The 18873-nt window shown below is 47.0% G+C and overlaps 1 protein-coding gene across 1 annotated transcript in view; it reads left to right on the top strand.

The window, feature by feature from the left end:
* ACSF2 (acyl-CoA synthetase family member 2) overlaps positions 1-18873 on the top strand; it is a 599164-nt gene that overhangs the window by 172570 nt on the left and 407721 nt on the right. The gene's annotated exons all lie outside the window — the stretch shown is intronic.

The raw sequence follows: 18873 nt of genomic DNA, 5'->3' as shown, positions 1-18873 counted from the left end.
TTATTTTCTTAATCAGGAGGGAGGGTAGTGATGTCATATTGTTTATGTAAGAATGGATATCAGTCCTTGCATTGAAACCTTTTGTATTAGAGATCTGCATTACGGAGGAGGGATGGTTTAGGAGCCAATCCGATAGAGAGGGTCAGGCCCTTGGATACATTGTGAGGCCAAATCTAGGCAGAGGAGGATAAGGTACACCGACAGTGTATATGGAAATAAGAAACATCCACCACAACTTTTGCGGGAACCCTCATCCCATCCACCCCATCCCAGCCAGAAATAACATGACCTACTCTACTTTAGTGTTAAGAGTAGCTGCAAAGCAGCCTTTCGAACCAGCTCTGAAATATATAATCTCTGAAACTTGCAACTACGTAACTGTTTGTTTTGTCATTTTAGGACCTCTCGAGCCAGCAATGGATCGTTTCCTGAGAGATTTAACTTTCAGAACTATAGTTTCCAGACCATGTTAAGCCTGGGTTTTACCTCGTTTCTTACCTTACCCTTTCTCTTGAAAGAAGGATGGACTGAAAAAGGAAGCCTAGAATTACTAGCCTTAAAAAGATGGTTTCTGATGATAATGCCTGCCTGGCCCTGGAAGATGTGTACCCATCTATATAGATGTTATGCCTTGAAACCTAGAGAAGTGTCTGTCTTTACTGAAGAAAAAGAAGGAATTCTCAGACAAGCAGGGGTCGCTGTGCTATGATACAGCGAGGCTCATGCTGCTCAACGGTTAATGCTGTGGCCAATCCGAGACAGCATAAAAGATTTAGATTGGCCCTTTGTTTTCCAGACAGTCCCTGTGCCCGAGAGTCAAACAAAACCTCCAACCAGAGGAGCCTGACCACTGAAGTGCCCTCTGCTGCAGAAGCCAGTATCCAAAGACAAATGTTCTGAGAAGGGTGATCTGCTGGTGCCAAGCAGTACCTGCATGGTGTTTGAGGAGATGGGGCGGAAGACCTGCTGAATCAAAATGTATTGAAAGAGAACATGAGTGGCTAGTCCTAGGCCCCTGTCATAGTTTGACTCTTGCTCCTAGGTGAGACTGCTGGTTTAGGGATGACAGGACTTTTGTTTGTAGGCGCCTATGCCAATCCTACAACAAGTCACAACTGTCTGCCCAACCCTCCCAGCTCACAAGCAGTACCTCACCAAAATCCCAAACAGTAAAAGGTGATTTCTGTCAGCCTTTACGCATGGACTCTAGAGTGCAACATCTCAGGGAAGTCGTGGTGGATAGGAGATTACCCTTTCTCACATTAGTAATAAGTCTCTTAGTGCTCTTAGTCACACGAAGGCAATAAAGGAGATGCAGGAAAGTTTTCAGTTGGTTTATTAAAAATACTGCAATGTACTGTAAAATGCATGAACTGCAATGATTAGAATAATGAACAATGCAAGAAACAGGATTGCAAAGATGAGAGTCGTGAATACAAAGACCCCCACCATCTTGCAATAAACATGAAATGTAAAATATCCCTAAAACTCTAGCATGGAAGACCTCATCTCTAACCTAACAAGAGCTAGGTGTATTAAACCTAATCTGGCAGTACCAGGTCCGTGAGAAGTACCCCCCAACCCTTGTTACCTTGGAATGAGGTCTCTAGATCAGACTCCGTGTTGACACAAAGGCTGAGTCTGCATAAAGGTGATATGCAGCATAGATGGCGTTGATAGCATCTTGTAGGAATCCCTCTAATAACCTTGTCTGCGTGAGATGTATTTATATAGATCTTGTAGGACCCCTGATGCAGGTATGTTCCCAAACAATAGATAAGGAGGCATGTTTGGGCGGCAGTTATATAAACAATTCCCTTCAAAAGTACATTATGTTCCTGTCACATGTAAGTGGGAATGATGTGAATACTTGCGCATCTCACTTAACTTTGACAATAGTGACGCCTTTACAGAGTGGTACTGATAACGTAAAATCAAAAAATTTCACTATCTATAAACAAAGCAGCCATTTTGAAAGAAATAATTAAATAAATAGGCTAAGACCGATCAAGATAAGTAGGTTAAAAGTCACTAGGTGACAGGGGCACAGGCCTGCAAGCCAGAAGGCTAAGCTAAACCCCTGATTCCCATTAAAACTAAATGGGATCCACCACACCCTCAACGGTTGAAAGGAGGATCCCACAAGGCAGGAGGAGAACTGTGAGTTGACTCTACGGACAGGCAACTGTGTCCAGCTGCTGTGGGTCACCAACACAGGAGGCCCCAAAAAGCACCTAATGGAAACATTGATCACAAAAGTGGTGTTGCTGCTAAAGAAGGGGGAGCAGCCAAAAGGCAAAATTCATTCAATGGATTTGAAAAATCTAGGGATCACCTCAACAGGATCCACAACATATGGAAAGTCTTTAACAGATTGATTCAGCCATTGCCATTATAACATTCCACCATTCACTGTACCTCCAGACATGCCAAGTAATGTACAGGAGTGGAAGGTAGTTTGGATATGAGTGATTCTGTCAGAAGAACAAGGTCCAGGTCACATGTAGATCGTTCCTTTTAATGGCACTGCACTGTATCCCAGCATGTGGACTGTGCTAGATGTAAGATCAAAATGCAGATGAACGCTGTCAGGCCATTGGGGCCATTGAAACATTAATACTAGAGAAGCCCAAGCAGAATCAGTCTCATAACCTTCATTCTCCTACTGCCTACTGACTGCTATAGCTTAGGAGGCCAGTGTAAGCACAGATTGTGGTGTGTTTACAGAGCCAGTTCAACCAGTTCTGGGGCACTGGTAGTGATCGAGCAGTGTGAGCATGTGACTGTGATAGGAGAATGGGATGCAGGAGGCAGAAGGGGGCAGTGTGAACTGAATGAATAGGCAGTATGGATATTAAAAGGAGTAGTGGGAGTATGGTAAGAAGGTGAAAGTTTGTTAGCTGAGGCCAAGGGCTGGTGAATAAATGATAAGGTTTGTGTTGTATTAATTGTAAATGTTTTGTGTTTTCCTGGTCGCTTTCATCATGGGTGTGGTAGAGAACTTTGTGGGTGATCCAGGTGTTAATGGGGAGGCAGTGGAGAGTCCTTTGGATTCATAATATGGAGTCCTGGTTATTGTCTGACTGCAGCATTTTGGGCCTCTACACATGGGGAGAAATGTGTTGATAGGCCAAGTTAGAGTGAATTTATGTTCCTGAGAAGGGAGTTGATGGCAGATCCTAAGACTACTAGTCTTTTCTTTAGGGAAAAATGAGAGGATACATTGAGATAGAGGGACCTAGGGTTTGGATATGTTGCCCACTCTTTAGACCTTGGTTTAGGGAGAGATAACCTAGATTTCCATTTACCTCCTGCTTCTTACGGAAGGTGGTTTGTGGTGCTGGTCAATACTGCTCAGTCAGACAGTGTCTGTGGTGGGCCAGGCACTGGGGATCAGGGTCAGTGGATCAGTGGCACCTGGTGGTTACTCATTGGTGGTTGCTTTGCAGTCTTCAGAATCTCTCCCTTGATTAGGGTGCGGCTTCAACATTTTGAAACAGGACTGGAAAGCCACTTTGAAGATACATGTTTTCAGTTATTTCTTGCAACAGTCACTTTAGAAAGGGTTCTGAAATCCTGACCCAATGATTTGCACAGTTAAGTGCCCAATAGATGGATCAGCCTTCTTCCAGGTTTCGAGAGGTTGTATCTGGCTCCGGCACTCAGCTTTGCCTTGCTTGAGTTTAAGTTATAGCTTAGTGTGTATAGTAGGAATAATATTGATTTGTATTTGAGACCAAGACACTCCCAAACTTTGAAGACATCACAAAAAAGGTTGAATTGTATTCTCTACAACACTGAAAGCCAGCAGAGGTCTTTGAGGGCCAGTGAGATGTGATCCAATTTCTTTAAATTGAGGCGCAGTCTGGTATAGATAATAATGCAATAGTCTAGTCACAACAAAACCAGACTTCTGGTCACTTCAATTTTGGGAAAACCTGAAGCAAATAGGAAGATCATCCTCGGCAGCATTTTTTGTACATTTTATTGGCATGTCAGTATGTTACGTATCCAGGTCATGCACAGTATCATTACCCATTATGATGCTCTCCAGTGGTACAGGCCTCCACGTAATCACCAGCGTCACTGTGTGAGTCCTCGGAGCAACTGTCCCCAAAGTGTGCTATACCAAAATGCCTTGAAGTCCATTCAGAACACAACATAAAAACCAATAAACAAATTGTACTCAATGACACTTCCCACACCACTTATGCTCTGCTCATTATACATTTTCACCTTTCAGAGGATTCAATATATTTACAGGTTAACCCGAACATGTCAACCCCCCACTTGCTCCCACCTTCCGGTGTCAGTGTCTATCCTCTTGATGATCCCTCTGCTCCTTCACCATATGCGGGGGGTGCAGCACCTAGGAATCTCGTCAGCAGCATGATATAGAAATTGAAGTTTTTAACCACAGCAAAGCTATGGTGAGCACAAGGTATTCTCAAGCTAGGATTGTGTTTTGCATGTATAGCTCCAGTGATGTTGGCAAGTGGATGTTTTTTCCTGTTTAGTCATAGCAATCCCACTACACTGCTTAATCCCTGAGGTGTACCCCAGGGTGATGATTTCCTACAATTTGGAATTTCCAGAAATACAGGCATCCTCTCTCGTCAAGCCATTTTGAATAGGGGCTGTGTTAATAAATGTTAAATTTGTAAGGGTGAGATCCCCCCTCGGCTGTGAAAAAGTTACATGTAAACTCTGTTTCAGAGTAAGAAGTAGTTATATTTTGCCAAATGTTTGACATTGCAACCTGGTTTCAGGAAAAAGAATTGTCAGCAAACATCATCATTTCATAAAGATAAGCACCTATAGTCAACACATCATGTAGCACTCTTCCAAATTTTCATTTCACTTTTGTAGAGATGAAAAAGTGAATCCACATTACATGTATGTGTTTACTGTCGCCTGAATCAGGCTACACCAGGATATGCTTAATTTTCAATTAATGTCTAGCTGCCTCTGCATGCTCCCATTTAGTACTTTGCCGTGACCAAACCCTAAAGCTGTTCCCTTTCTTTGGATTAAACGGGCGGTTGCCATTGGCTTTGTTCATATCTGTTTACTACATTTTGCATGAGAGTGTGTTCCATAAATAAGCTCATATGGCTTTGCATTTGTGTTAGGTGAAATATGATTCTCTCTCAATACCTTATAGTTACAGGATTTACCAAAGGGGCACAGCTGCCTTGTAGTTCTCTCAATTGATTAGAAAGTCTCAGTTTTGCCACCATCTGCGTAGTGCCCCTCTGGAGATATCTTTTTAAGGCAACCAAGTGGCTCAGGATAAAGAGTGTGAACCTCAAACCCAGCCGGTATATCAGTGTTAAATGAATGTCTTCTCTTAGAGGGTCCAGAGATAGACCCATTGAATACCACTATTCAGAGTAGTCTTCTTCTTCCATATTGGTGTAGGAGTGGGGTGAACCTTCACGCAGCACATTGTTGTAGTGGCTGAGTGCTCCTTCCTGGTCCCTAGAAAGATACTGTCTATCATTGAAGTAAGAGCAGACTCTACACATCTTACTCTCAGGAATAGGTTATTTCTCTGTTGTGATTGTTCCTCTCTTTGTTCTGAAGTGGAAGACAGTTAGGTTACCACTGCGGTAGGGTTCATGGTGGCTCTGCACAGGAGCCAAAAATCGCAGATTTGCAGTAAGTCCCTTGGTAGGACAAAGTTTAAAAATATCACCCGTGAATGGAATAAAAGCAAATTTCCTACCAGGTAATCTAGAAGATCTTCACTGATAAACTCATGAGGCTGGTGTGATATTTGATGCGCTTCTTCTGCTATATTCTACGGAAGCGTGCAGTATAGTTCTGTAGTGGCTCAAAGATCTTTTGCAACCTGTGTCTATTCTCAGGTGATGTCTCAGTCTCACTTTGTAGTTCCTACTATCTCAGATTGTGGCTGCATCATGAATCTTTACTGTTGAGATCACAAGGGAAAAGAATCTGCCATCACTTCCTCCCTTGTCCTGCAAAATGTGGTCTCTTTGCACCTGAGTCAAAACCAATCAAACCGTTCCACACGCTCATTCACTGCAGCCAATGTAAGGCTTGTCTCAACACAATAGCGTATAGTTGAGATTTTGTCAGTGCCACTTTAATTTGAGGCATATGGTTTGGTGTAAATTCTGTAATGTACACAATACATTCTCTTACTGTATCTCAGTCCATCTTTTGCTAGTTGTGAGTGCTATATGACTAAGGTGTGGGAAGTGAACAAGAGAAAGAGTGCTTTGCGCCTCACACACAGACTCACTACTTAAGCTAGGATTTACTGTCGGAGCCTCTGCTACATCTTTGATTATTTATTAATTTTTGCAATTTTATATAGCACGGACATGGCCCAAAAGCAACAGAGCACTTTTATAACACACCAAATACAGGGTTCCAGCGGGTTACATTAATATTTGTTGAACCCGGACGTTTACATCAGTGTATGTGTACAAGAATTACCACAAGAGACAATTACAACAATAGGACAGAGGACATGAACCGTTAAATGAAGGCAGGGCGCATTTGGAGAAAGTAAATAAGTCTGATTGAGGGAGAATCAACCAAGATGTTTATCAAATAGGAGAAGCTTGAAGTCCTTTTTGAAGGTTGCGAAGCAGGTGGTAGATGTAGTGAGGGAGGTTGGGAGTTCTAAATTCTAGTGGCGCTGCCAGAGAAGGACTGATTCATATATTGTTCTCACCTGAAGGTGGGGAGTTCGAGGATCAGGGATTGGGCATTTCTGGAACCTCTATATGCTCCGGAGATTTTCAGTTTCTCATTTAGATAGGAGGGTGAGGAGGAGTGCAGAGCTCTGTGGGTGATGTAAGCGATTTTGAATTGGGCCCACGCTTCAATGAGGAGCTATTGGAGGGTTAGCAGGGCAGGGCAAATGTGGCCAAATTTCTTGAGACCTAAGACGGACTGTGCTGCAGCACGAAGTGTTGCTCTCAGTCGGCCAATGTGAACTTTGGGATTGCATGAGAGAAGGGTAATTCCATGGTATACTCTATTGCGAACAGGAGACTTCACCACTGTTTTGAGGGCTTGTTACGGAACCAGTTGTCTGATGTGCCAAAACTGCCTAGGTTGGTGTTGTGCGCTTTTGGCTATGGTTGCTATGTGGCTGTGAAGATTGAGACAACTATCCAGGGAGATGCTGAGTGATCTGGCACTCGTGACAATGGCAGGGCAGCCTATGAAGGCAGGAAAGTTGGCACTTCATACTTGAACAGGCGTTTTTGCTTTCTGAGGTGTGATCAAAAGAAATTCTGTTTTAGTTGGTTATGTTTTAAATGGTGGTTCGAAATCCAGTTTTGAATCTTTAAGAGTGTATTTGAAAGCAAGGCAATGTTCTCCGGGGATGAGATTTTCAAGTATATTTGGTTATCGCTGGCAGAGAGGTGGAAGGGAATCTCAGCGTTTCTGAGAATCACACAAAATGGTTTTAGGTAGAGGTTGAAGAGTATTGAAAAGAGTATCGAACATTGGGAGGACACCTGGGTGAACGCTAACTGGTTTGCCCTTTTTCCCAATTTGGGAACGGTTGGACAGGTAAGAGGAAAACCAGTTGAGGACCTAGCCTCCACATCCCATGTGTAGTTCAAGAATAGGAAGGAGGTCATGATGGTTGACAGTATTGAATGTGGCAGATAAATCAAGGAGGACCAGGATGCAGGAGTTGCTGGAGTCAAGGATTCTAAAGGAGTCATCTACTATTATGAGGATAGCAGGTTCTATACCATAACCCTGGTGGAAACCTGATTGGAGAGTGTCTAGGAGGTTTGTTTGGATGTGTGTCTCTAGTTTGAAGCTAGGCAGCTTTCAATGCCTTTGCCTAAAAATGGGAGTGTGGAGACTGGGTGGTCGTTGTTCAGGTTCTCTGGATCAAGAGATTGTTTTTTTTGAGAGGAGAGTGATTTGAACTCATTTTAGTGGTTAAGGGAAGAGGCCCTGATTGACAGAGGAGTTGACCAAGGTGGTCTATATGGGCAGTAGGGGTGAGCCAAGAGATTTGCTGATAGAGCCTGGGATAGCACCCTGGTGATGATTTGAGGGTTTTACTTTCTGCCTGTACACCCAGGTCTGTGTTACGTTTTTTGATTAGAAGTGCCAGCGCTGATTTTTCAGTTACCAGTGTGTTTGCTACTACCACAGTTACTTAGGACTAGTTGAACTATATTTCAATCTCCCCTTCATAGCGCCTTAGAACTGCATTTTCCCTTGTTATGGTGCTGGTGTCCCTCCTGCTTGTCTCCCAGGTTTTTTCTTTACAATCTAATCATTGTAGTCCTGTATTACCACTGAATGGACGTGATTGCAAGTATAAATCCTGGTGTGGTGAGCGGGCTCGCACAGGGACCTGGGAGCTTGAGAGCTCCTTAGTGCAGCCTCAGGGAGTCGCCTGTGCTCGTCCGCAGCTGGGCTATTCGTAATGTGATCTGGTGTGTTTTCGAGTGCCATGCCGTGTGCAGCTGGATAGCACGTTTTATATTTTCTTTAGTTCTCAGTTTCTCCTTTATTGTGCTTAGTCTCATATGCAGTGGGGTAGCAAGGGCACCATCGCAAGCAAGGAATGTTGGCCCCGCCCACCGGTTTGGACCGGTAGTAAAATACAGCCGCTAATGAAGGTGATGTGGGCCCCCGCAGTCCTGGGCCCCGGTGTCACCGTACCTGCTGCACGAATGACAGCTTCGCCCTGTTTATGCGCCTTAAACCCTGTACTACAGCCAGTGAGTTGCAGCTGTTTCTCTTGTGGCTAACGTTCAGCCCAGGCCAGTGGCTAATTAGCTTCAGCCTTTGGGGAGTTCTCGCTCTCCTGTTTACACTTGTTTTTCTGCTCAGTTCAAAGAAGTATGTTTTGTTACTGAGCTTATTCGCCCACAGTGCACACAGTTCCATCCATACGAGACTCCAGGAAAGGGATAATAGCATCTGTGAAGTAATTATTGTACTTTGTGTTAGTGGAGTTTGAAAAGACGTTGAGGAAAGACGGAGACAAAAATCGATGATGGAGGCGGAAAAGGCCTTCCTGGTGGAAGGAAAAAACAGGGAGTACTACAACCATTTAAAGTGACTGGGGTGCTGTGCACGTAACCTACCAAAACGTCACTCTGCTACGAGGGCTGGAGGCTCAGAGGGAGGCCAGGGAAAGTGCGGGATGAAAGGGGAACATCCAGAGGCTTGGGGCTGTTGAAAAGAGAGGAAATATTTTTGAAGAAAATGTAAGGAAAGACCACCCTTTACTCCTGCTGTGGGAGGTGGGACGTGGCGGGCCGGTGCCCCCTCTGTAAATGTCCTGCTCCCAACAACAGCGACAATCTCAGCCAGTGGCGTAGCGCAAATGAGGGGGCCCCGCTGCAGAATGCGAAGAGGGGCCCATTTAGTCTCCCATATCTCACAGATACTCAAAGGTCTATAGCTAAATGGGCTCTTATGAAGGTTTGCGGTGCCCTCTGAAGGGTTGGAGCCCCGTACCCCGAACCACCCCCTCCTTAAGGGCTTCAGTTATGTCTTCGATCACAGCCAGCAAAAACAGACACTGCCCTCGCCCTGGGAATAGCGATGTTGTCCTTGTTTACATTTCACGTTTTAATTACTCTTGCATTCCCTAAGAGTATTTACTTTTCCCAGGATGGTATGTTTCCTTGTTTTTTTTCATGCAACAAATTACTCTTGTATAGTGCATAGTGTCAAAAGAATCACTCCTAGGGGCGAAAAATAAATAAAAATGCAGCGTCTACAGGCAAGGGGTGCGTTGTGTATATGTAGGGGGTTTAGTAAAGTGAAGGAGGTACAAGTAAAAGCAGGAGAAAGTGAAAAGAGGGTGCTGAAGAGGAAAGAGATGTGTGAGATATGCAGATTGAGTGTTTCAGAAAAATAAGAAGAGAAACGAGTGTAAGGGCCAAATGTACAAAAATGTTCTATTCCTTACCGGTACTCTTCATTACTCCTGGTCCTGTTGTCCTCATCCCATTCATCACTATGTGGAGATAACTAGCTCCCCGACAGAAAACAAGAACATGAGGAATGCTGGGATATCCCATCCTCAGCCCCTCCCTCTGGTAGTACATAAGCTGTACTTACCCAGCATTCCGCCTGCACTACCAAGCCCCCAACAGAAGGCCGGCTGGACGGGAGGGAGGGAGGGAGGGGTGGGTGTGATGAATGAGACGAGGACAACAGGACCAGGAGTAATGAAGATTACCAGTAAGTAATAGAATATTACCCCCAGGTCCCTCCAGTCCTTGTCCCATTCATCACTATGTGGAGAATACCAAAGCAGGAAAAAACCCGGCCTTCTGGGAACCGGACAGAGACAACAGAAAACCACAAGAAGTGACCCTAGAAAATGAACACAGGAACCCAAAACTGGTAGCAGGGGAGACAAGCATTTTCAATACAACGGGTCTTGCATTTGTTCGAGTTAGAGCTATTAGCGTTGTAAAGCAAATAAAAAAGCAGCGCAATCGCGCTATGTAGAATGCAGCGCAATTGCGCTGCGTGGAAAATAAACAGATATAGTAGTCGAGCCTCGTATGTTTTTGGTACTTTACCGGTGCTGTGTAGGTGGGCTAAATACCGGAAAAGGCATGACGTATGCATGGCTTTCGCAAATGAAAGCAAGCAGATTTTAAAAGGCACGCCCACGAACCAATGCAAGTGACTCACGTGGCATGGGTGTGGTTTCAAGCCCAAAGAGAGATTACAGAATGGAAGGAGCACTTTGTTCTCGCCCATAAAAAACAAGACAGAGCCCCTGCAGGAACCCCAGGGCAAGACAACGGCAGAACTAAAACCAGGAAAAAAGCGACCAGCCCAGGCCAAAGGAGGAGAGGAAGCCCAGCCAGCAGAGTGGCAGAGCACAGGAACAGGAAAAAGGAAGAGACTGAATCCAACAGCATCCAAGACCTGGAAAAAGACAAGGGCACCCGACCCTACAAACACCCAGGCCCCACCTAGGAGAGGGCCAACAAAAAAGACCACCGACAATGAGCAAAGCTGAACAGCAGCCCGCTCACTAGGCACAAAAGAACAGAACCCAGAGGCCCACAGGTCGGGACACCGGAGGAATTCCCAGCCCATAGCGCAAGCAAAGCAGGCAATGCCAAAACCACCCAAAAGCTGGACTTCAAACTGATGGAGGCTGCATAGAGCAAACCAACAGAAAAAAAAACCAAACGCACTGACCAGGACATGCAAAAAAATAGACCCGGGGCAAAGAGAAGGGGGACAAACAGACAGTGACCAGAGCACCACACAGCAATGGCCAGAAACCTGGGAAGCCCCCGTACCGGAGACCCAGCCAAACCAGAAACCAACCAAGAGCCACAGCAGAAGCAGAGATGAAGGCAACGGACAGAAATGGGAAACAACTAAGGGCCACCAACACAAAACACCTTAGGAATGATATTCCAAACAACAGAGCAAAAAGGACCACCAAAAACCACCCAAGGCCCATACCGGAAGGGAGGCAGACACACGGCAACAACGCCCCCAGATGGAAGAACAGACACAAGGGCCTGGGGACTGCCTGGAAACCCACTCTTCATCTGCAGATAGCAGTCAGCAATAGAGGAAGCAGACCCAGGAGAGAGGAAGAAAGAAAAGCGAGAAAGGAAACAGCTCAGCAGCCGAACACCAGCCAGAGTACCACTGATGCAACAAAATACAGTGGGCGGAGAACAAAACACCCAGCAGAGGGCATCCCACAGACAACACCAGGCCACATGAATGGCAAGAGAAAAAGAGACAACACCCCCCTCGAAGAGAGAGAGAGAGAACCATAAAACAAGCACCCCCTGTAGACCAGCGGGAAACCACCACAAAGGGACAAAAGCCCCCCAGACAACACAACCAAAGCCCTGAGGCAGCAACAAAGAGAAGGTTCAGCAGTAAGGATCAGTGGGCAGGAAAGGAGAAAGCCCAATGGAGGCCCACCCCCAGGCAAAGGAACAGGCCACTGCATGGGGAAGAAAAGGAGGGACCAGAAGCCAGTGAACCCCAGCAATGGAAAGGCCAACCAGCAACAAGAAGACGAGACAGAGTGCCGGAGCCCGCATGAACAGCAAGACAAAAAGCCCAGAGGGAGAACCCTACGAGAGACCGAAGAACCCACAAGGGCGAAGCGGGCAGTTCCAACAGCCGCAGCAACAGGACACTGGCGAACAAACCCAGAGCCAGAGCCGGAAAGAAGACACTAACACCGAGAGGGAAACCATTCCAAAAAAGCCGACCCCAACAAAAAGCAGGGCCGTAAGAAAATAAAAAAGTCACCAACCGGAAGGAGCCCTAAACGTCAGCAAAAACAGATGTGGCTGCCAATGGACCAGAGAATACGGGTCACGAGGGAGCCAAGTGACCAAGAAGGCCACAAGAGACAACCCCGACGGAGAACCAGCAGTGGAGCCACCACTCCCTAGAACACAAACGGCAGAGAGTAGAGAGTGAAAACAAGGAAAACCAAAAGCCCACACCAGGCCAAGAATCCCACAGGAAAGAGCCCCACAGCCAGAAAAATGTGGAATACACCACTGGAAAAGTACATGGCGAGCAAGCCCAGAGCTGGCAAAAACAGCACCCCAAGCGAAAAAAAACCCGCCAACAGAGGTCCCAGCAAGAATGGAGGAGACCCCAGACTGCAAAGAAAAATGGGCAACTTCCAACAGGAGGAGACCACAGCAGGTAAGAACACCCTGCGGAAGGGAGGGCAAAGAGCAGGATGCAACCAGAGGTGGATGAAGGCAACAGAACCCACCCACCGGAACAGCCAGAGCCAGGCTGGGGAACAATCCAAGAGTAACCTCCCCCCAATAGGCATGGAGGAACCCCGCACCAGGGGGGGCACGCAGAAGACCGTACACCACCTCGGGGAACAGAAGACAGACCAAAAGCATACGCCCCCAAGAAGGAGGCAGGAAGGTTGAACACCGAAACAAAGAGGACGGCACTCCCAGAGGGAAGACCCAGAAGGAAGTCCCACCAGACCGGCCACAACAGAGGAGGCCAGAAAGGAAAAACCAAACGGGAGCACAGCCCACCAGAAAAAATGGCGGGCAGAGGAAATGCAACCAAAAAGACACACGATAAAGAACCCCAACCGACATGCAAAAATGTACGGGGACCAAGTCCAACAGACCACAGGGGAATCCCAAAGAGACAGTAGGAGACCAATAGCGCAAGGCAGGAACAGGTGGCGCCCTAGCACCACACCAACCAGAGAGGACCTCCTGAAAAAAAAACACCACTTTAGAACGCAGCACAAATATACGTGTAATCCCTGCGTCAGGGCCATGAAAAACCACCCTGTAGCGGACCAAGTGGTAACATATGTGTTGCCGAAGCGAACACAGAGAGAGAAAGACCAGGAGGGAGGAAAGAAAAAGCCAGAACCACACAGGGCGAAGAGCGAGAAACCAAGGCCAACCCAGAACTAGAAAGGGGGCGGCAACAAGATACGGGAAACAGAACGTCCACCCAGCTATGCACGGGCAGGAATAAACATAAGACCAGGAAAGCAACAACCTGCCACCTCCAGGGGCCAACAGGCGTAAAAGGGAAAGAACCCTGTGCTCCCAGAACTAGCAAGCGGAAAAGACAGGCAGGGCACCAGAACTGACCCACCAGAAAAAGAAGAATGGGAGGGCCTGTGGCCAAAAACGCCCTACCCCACACCGCCACACAGAGAAGACACAGGAAGCCAGGCAGGCACCACCACCTATAACGGGCGCACTTGCGGAATGAGGGGAAAGGCAACTGGCAGAGACTGACCCCATACCCCACAGGGGAGAAGCCAGCAGCATGAACACCTCTACCAAAGGCAAACAGGGACCCACAGGCCAGGCAAGAGGCAAAGAAAACCAGGCAGACAAATGGATGGCGGGGAAGTACACAGGCCCACCAGACACAGCCAAAGCCACCAGAACCAAACCAGCGGACCACAACCACCACAAGGAGGGAAGAAACCACAGGAACCCAGGATAGAATGGCCCTGGCCCGAGCACATGCCGTGCAGACCAGAGAGACCACTGCCCCACCCACAAATGGCCCCAGACTTACACCCACTGGGGGTGGGGGGGCAGCACAACAAGAAATACGACCCTGCGCAAAAAAAAAGGGGGACACCACAACAAACAGATCGCAACCAGAACTGGCCCCCGTGTGGGCGCCATGGATCATCGCATCCCGGGAGAGGGAGCACTGCAGGGGCGCCCCTGCTCCGGGGCAAGCCGGAGAAGACAGAGCGGGTGCATGGGCCCAAGCTGGCGCCAGCCCACCCTGCAGGAAGGAGTCCGCCAGGTCAATGTCCACAAGGCAGGGCCCCTGAAAGAAAGAGAATAATGGAGGCAAGTATTGTCCTGACCCTGACCGCGGAACACAAGGGTCCGAAAGCAGGAGAAAGACATCGTTGGCGAGAATGACATCCGTCAGGACAGAAACACAGAAACCGCTAAGCGGTACTCACCCCCGGAACCTCCAGCTGCCCATCCGGAAAGCATGCAGCCTCACGCATGCACGGGAACAACAGTGCCTGAACAGTTAGTCAGGCAAGCATCAGGCGATCTGCATGCACCATGCATCTCCCAGCTGCTCAGCTGGCCAGGAGACGAGAAAAGCGGAACGCCAGCAACTGGAACAGGACCAATCGGACCAACAGCTCTCCCTGGGAGGGCCCAATAACAGGACCACGTCGCCCCCGAGGGCAGGAGCCCAGAAGCAGAAGCCATAGGATCCAGCCGGACAAGGCAGCACCGTAGCAGCGAGCCACCCCAACAAGGGCCCGCCGAGCGGCCTTCGAGAGGGAAAACAGCAGCTCACTCCAGCAAGCCTAGCAGACTGGAGAGAGCGCACCTGGAACCACTGTCGCCCAAGCCCAGCAGGGACGACATCCTCACGTTCATTTTGGACTGTCAGAAGACAAAAAAAAAACCAGGCAGAATGCTGGGTAAGTACAGCTTATGTACTACCAGAGGGAGGGGTTGGGGAGGGGATATCCCAGTATTCCTCATGTTCTTTTTTTTCTGTCGTGGAGCTTGTTATCTCCACATAGTGATGAATGGGACGAGGACTGGAGGGACCTGGGGTAATGCAAGTTTACACTTCTTAAATAGCGACTTCATAGAAATCGCTATTGAAGAAATGCAAACAGAGATACCGATATCCTAATAGAGATTCCTACTAAGTAGGAATCTTTATTAGGAAATCGGTATTAAGAAATCCCATTGCATTTTAATAAATAGGCTGGTTTTGCATTTCCTAAATAGCGTCTCCTTATTAAGAAATCGCTATTTAGAAAATGCAAAGCCAGAGATGGCAAAGGGCAAAAGGCTCCCCTCCGTACACTCTAAAAATAGGGGTGCACCTGTAGAGCACACATATGCCTAAGGGGTGCTGTTTAGGTCGAGCGATCAAGCGCTGTGGCCTGTTGTAATCTATCTTTAGGCTTTTAACTATGCCCACCGCACGCCCATCACTATCACTCGTTCATGGGCTTGCCTTTCAAAAATCCTTTGTTTATCATTGGTAAATTTTATGTTTGTCCCTCTTTGGGGCAGTTTAATTACCACATTGGCCATCGACCCTGTTAGATGGATAATTGCACGATTGCCAATACGTTTCACTGTGAGCGAACTTCTTTTTCTTTTTGTGTGTCACCTTCGCGCTCACGCTCATGGTGGCCGTGGCACTTTGAATCGGCTCCCTTGTGTCATCTGTTTTACTTTTAATTTTCAGTTTATTTGGCAAGAAAATTCCAGTTAGGAATTTACAATGCTAATAGCTCTAACTCAAGCAAACGCAAGACCCATTGCTTTGCAAATGCTTGTTTTAAAGTGCACCTGGTTACCACCGACTTCAAGTCAGTGGTAATTGTATCGCCTAAATGCCCAAGTCACATTTAGGAAATACTTGGTACATCAGAATAGGAATCGCAAATAGAAAATTCCTATTTGTGATTCCTTGAAGGCGTTTGTACGTAAGAAAAGGCCATTTTGTATTTCTTAATGGCCCGAAATACTGTTTTGGACTGTTAAGAAATGCAAAAGGGCTTTGTACATCTGGCCCTAAATGTCTAACAAAGAGGCTGCACCTTGAATGATTGCCCGTTGTGGGTGGTCCTGGTAGTTGTATCTATGGCCCCATGTGTGCATCTACTAAAAATCATGTCTGTTGACACCAAGGGCCACACAGAACTCTTTGCGAGAGCTGTTGAAAGACCAAGTTGAACCCTTTTTTGAAGATGGATCATGTTGAACCCATTTCTTTCAGTTGGAGTTTGCAGTGTTCCTGAACTATTGCTCTTGGAAACAGCAATGATCAGTGTTGTGCTGGAGGTTCTCAAACAGATTCTACCTGTTTGCTCTGGTCTAGGAAGTGGTACAGAGATCTATGGACTGATTTACCCAGAGTGCCAAACAGGTCCCCAGAAATATTATGAAGCTAGCTGGCTTTCCAGCAGCTGTCTACAATTGGTGGATTAAGGCTGCTCTACACCACAGGATTCTCCCTTAACACTGGTCTGTTGCCTATGATTTGAAAGGCACTCCCTTGAGTTGAGCAAGACAAGACCGTCCTGCTGAAGACCGTGAATCTCACCATGTTACTAAGGTCCTGGGTCAGATAGGCAGGGTGGGCAATCAGTCGTTGTCCGAAGGGCCAGTAACAGAGTCCAGCTGGTGGGCTGTTTTTTGTCTGTGGAAAAAGCGTCACCACGTGCCTGGGCCGAACTTCCTGCTGGTGCAGAACCAGAAAGGCTCCTGCAGCCTCAGGTGAGTGCTAGGCTGGGAAAGCCACAAAACCAGGCCGGTTCATTGTCAGATTTAGAACGAGAATTGGCCAGTCCGAGCAGGACCACTTCCCATTCCGGGTTTCAAGATGTGAAGTCTGCCACATGCAAGTCTTTTGGGGTATCTGCTGCCTTTAAGCAGCACAATTATCAAGTCTTGGGTGGGTGGAGGAGGGGTGGGCTTGACATTTGTCTCCACAGCAGGCCACAACGATCGGAAACACAAGCTGCTGGTTTCTGCTGCTAGCCTTACAGTGAAATTATGGTGATCTCACAAAGTCGTTTTTTGCTCATTGTTCATTAAATGTATATTTTTCCAGCCAGTGTATCCCAAACATCCTTTCAGTCTATTGCCTTTTGATGTCTGTGAAATGCTGTTGTGGCCGTCTAGATCAGTGTAAGGACCGTCCAATCTTTTTATTTGAGGACACTCCGCAGTTGCAAAGATACTACTAGCAAAATACCTTTGTGAATAACAAACAGTTGTAAACTTACACAAAGGTGTAAGTTTACCTTTGTGAATCAGGCCCTAAGCACCCCAAAAGTTTTAAATAACTTCACACTTAAAGAAGAATATGAGTAGAAATGGTAAAAAGTAAGTGCCTTTTTTCTCAGTGTTGCTGTGGAAACCACATTCACTCTCCAACCTGGGGGAAAAGGGCAGAGACAAGAGCAGAGGATATATAAAAAACAGGGAAACCCCAAATATAGGGTCTGCACATAAGGTTTCCACAAACCACCACTGAAGCCCCCATACTTTTTGTGTTTATGGCTCATGCTATATGGGTCCCTGCCACCATTCCAGTGGTGACAGGATTAGTCTTCCTTGCCTGGAGGGCAGCACTCCGACACACCTGCTGGGATGCTAAGCTCCCACTCCAAACCCCTTGTGGCATGGCAAATGTTTGTGGGAAGGGGCCATGTTGGAGGGCTCTGGGAAGTGCGACCTCATTGGTATAACACAAATTGACGACCTATGGTCTGGGACTCACATACCCTCTGACGCACTCAGCTCTTCACAATTCTGGAACATGCCCTTCATTCCCATATACCCTGGGACCTTCCTTCCCAGAATTCGACCCTCTAGAGGCTAAACTCCTTAAGGTTACACTGGGTAAAGGAGGTTTATCACAGATCGACCGCACTCTGATCATTAGTGCCTCCAGTATGCTTGAGGACCTTAGAACATGCTGGGAGGGATGGTTGGGTCCTTTTGACGATGACGATTGGGAGGATGCTATGATGGCCCCTCAAACCATAATGTCTGATTCAGATTTATTATTCACTCTGTGCTTATCTCACCCTGGCCAGACCACACTGCATGCCTTCTCCCTGACCAGTCTGCGTCCGCTGCTCTGACACCACCGCAGATTTGATCACATGGTGTGGTCATGCCCCGTGAACCAATGATACTGGACGGCTGTGACAAGGGAATTCTCAAATGTGCTGGGCTGGGAGATAGAACTCTCCCCTCTGAGGCTACTGCTCTGGGTTCTGGGGGCTGTTGGGCGGCTGTGGCGTTTCTGGACACAGCCATTATGGTGGCCAAGCGTGGCATCACAACTCGATGGAAGAACCTAGCTCCTCAGGGGATACTGCAGTGGCGGAGAGGAGTAGACTGGTGTGCACATCCAGAAAAACCTGTATTTGAGGCAAGGGGCTGTCGGGCGAAGCACGAACATGTATGGTGGAAATGGTTGGGTCACATGGAGTGAACTGCTGTCAGCGTTGCATCTTGTGCCTATGAGTCATTATCTCCTCTTAATTTTTTGCCATGTAATGATGTGCTTTGTTCAGTCCATATTGCGATCTACCAACATGTATCTTATTGTGTCATCTGTGTGGTTTACATTGCTGTGAAAACTCATTAAAAATGGTTATCAACAAAAGACATTTCAAGGAGGCATTAGAAGAATAAATACCTTCTGAGGTGTTGACAGATAATGCAAGACTATATGCAAGAGCTTTTAAAGAAAAAATTGTGTTAAACATAAGTGTGCTCCATTATGTTGTCCCCAATTTAAAGGCACGGTGGAAAGGTTAAACAAAGTGGAGTGTATGTAGCTTGCCCTTAAATCTGATGT

This window comes from Pleurodeles waltl, chromosome 7, assembly GCF_031143425.1.
Source record: "Pleurodeles waltl isolate 20211129_DDA chromosome 7, aPleWal1.hap1.20221129, whole genome shotgun sequence".
Classification (NCBI taxonomy): Eukaryota; Metazoa; Chordata; class Amphibia; order Caudata; family Salamandridae; genus Pleurodeles; species Pleurodeles waltl.
This window is presented reverse-complemented; position numbering and strand designations above follow the sequence as displayed.